The 2,500-nt window shown below is 38.6% G+C and overlaps 1 protein-coding gene across 1 annotated transcript in view; it reads left to right on the top strand.

The window, feature by feature from the left end:
* Positions 1–2,500, top strand: part of LOC122257451 (peptidyl-prolyl cis-trans isomerase B) — an 11,426-nt gene that overhangs the window by 1,418 nt on the left and 7,508 nt on the right. The gene's annotated exons all lie outside the window — the stretch shown is intronic.

Genomic DNA, 2,500 nt, shown 5'->3' with positions numbered 1-2,500 from the left:
AAATCATAGCGAGGATAATAATGATAATAGTGATGATCACACCACCAATAACTTTAATGAATTGATTAATTAACAGCTACCTTAGTAAGAACACCTTGGTGAGGATGGATTTGCTACTACGCTGATTATCAAGTTGGCTTTGGAGTAGCACATACAAAATACAGAGAGATTATAATCTATATTTTGGTCCTGGGTAGGACCTTAAACTGCAACCGGGTAAGGAACTCAGGCTTGGGAAAGCCAGAGTTTTGGGGAGTGTACAGTCACCCCTTAACCTTACCTGCTCTCAGGTCCAACCCTGCCCAGGTTGGTAGTACCTGTTAGGGCCCCGTACCAGGGTCACGGTGAAACCATTGGCAGCAGAATGGTGGATGGTGTCAGGAAGCTTTCTATGGTACAACCATTTTTCTCTGGTTCCTGTCATCACGCATGTCCGGCGCCCAACAGTGCAACTGTTATCCGCGGCGGAGATGCCTCCTCCAAGTTAGCTGGAGACTGCGAGCTAAGAAAGGAAACTTGGGACCCCTACTTAGTTCTTTTCTTCGTAAGAAGACGTCCCTGTCTACCCTTCTAAGGCGTGATCTTATCACCCGGGGGGCCACGGCGGGTCGTACTCGACCCATCCGTCTATGATGATGATGATAATCTATATTCAGCCCAGTTATAATTACAAGAGATGTCTCTGGGATGGGTTTGCATACGATTTAGCTTAATCTTAAGCTGTACACACTGAAAAAAATAGATCATGCAACCAACGACCACACTTATCTAGAATAGACCAAACTTAACTCTTGGTTCATCGCTCTTTTTATGTTGATTGATATTTCAGAACTTGAGTGATAGGTAATTACGGCTTGGCAGAAAAATTGATAGTATGGGCGAAAAAATAATCATGTCAATAAAAATGATAAAGTTGAGAACTATGATCATTCTTGATAGTGGTAGTAATCTTGGTACTATAATTGTTGTCATTGCCATTGTCATTATTAATGTTATCATCATCATCATTTTCATAAGTATCAATATCATAACCGTCTTCTTCAATAGTTACATCACTATTGCCAATTTCATCGTTACTATGATCATCAATTTTATTGATGGCTAATGTCATTATTAGCGTTACCATTATTAGTGTATCCATTATAGTTATTATCATGGTTTGTGTTCCCTTAATTTTAATTGTAATCATATATACATCAGCGATAATGATAAAAGATATGACAACAACAATGTCACAGACAAAAAATGACAATAACAAGATCGATTCTCCAGAATTCAATGAATTACAAATGTACAAGCACAGCGAAAATAGATAACAAATCAATCCCCTTCCCAATTTCCTCTATGACGTGTCGGCGTCTTCTGCGACGAATCTTTTTGATCCTTTTCCCAACTGTTCTGTTTTATTAAAGGTTATTGGATGACCAGCAGAATATATTTTGTAATTGTTGCTAGCCATTATTTGTTATAATCATTGTTATTATCATTATCATCATTACCATCATCGTCATCGTCACTGTCATTATTATTATCCTCATCATCAACGTCATTACCATCATCATCGTCATTATCATCATCATCATCATCATCGTCATCACTATCGTCATCATTATCTTCATCGTCACTGTCATAAGGATAAGCTAGATGTGCGGAGCAGATGCTTCGCTGGGCTTATTTGCACTGAGGCGAGCCCGCCTGCGTCAGCGTGTTACACGATCTGAGCTTACCTCCCGTGATGCCCCGATACGGCAGTGACTGCCAGGCGACAGTGGAAACAAACGAGCGTGGACGGGGCTCAATCTGCCAACTGCTGTTCACTGCTATTGCCATTGTCATCATCATCACCATTGTCATTATCATCACCATTGTCATTATTATCATCATCACCATCATCAACACTATAATCTTACATCCTTAGCATCATTATTTCCAGAAAGCACAGCACGTAAATCGTACTTATTTAGAGTAGGCAGTAGTTTAAAATTGTTGGGATTTTAATGTACTGCTTACTTAGACTACAATGATTATAATTACCAAGCTAGCTTTCTGTGTAAAGCTTACGTTCTATGCAAGTATGATAGAATGGCAACGTGAGGGACATACGTAAAATTTACGTGGATTGCACCGGGCAGAATTACTAACGGGGAACGTTTCTCCCTCCCACTCAATCACTCTAATTATTATATAATGTACGAATAGAATATTAGTAATCTAAACAGGCGTCTTTCCCACCGCATCGCTAATGTCAGGGTTCTACGTGATGAATTAGACTTCTAATATCATTGACACATTTTACACCCTAAGATTATGTACTTTTGTAGATTGCAATTAGCAATTCTTGATTTTACATAAACGCAAATTTGAACGTGCGTTTTTTTCGCAATATTTACCTAAAATTTACCATGCCTAATTACTAGTAATAATCATAAGTTTGCTATGCAATATTACGTAGTGTGTAGGTTGTAGCTTCATAAAATCTAGATTTTACATAGTGTTAACG

Source organism: Penaeus japonicus, unplaced genomic scaffold, assembly GCF_977035675.1.
Source record: "Penaeus japonicus unplaced genomic scaffold, GWHDUDI00000001_assembly GWHDUDI00000022, whole genome shotgun sequence".
In the NCBI taxonomy this organism is placed as follows: domain Eukaryota; kingdom Metazoa; phylum Arthropoda; class Malacostraca; order Decapoda; family Penaeidae; genus Penaeus; species Penaeus japonicus.
Note: the sequence above shows the minus strand (reverse complement) of the source record. Positions and strands in the feature narration are given on the sequence as shown.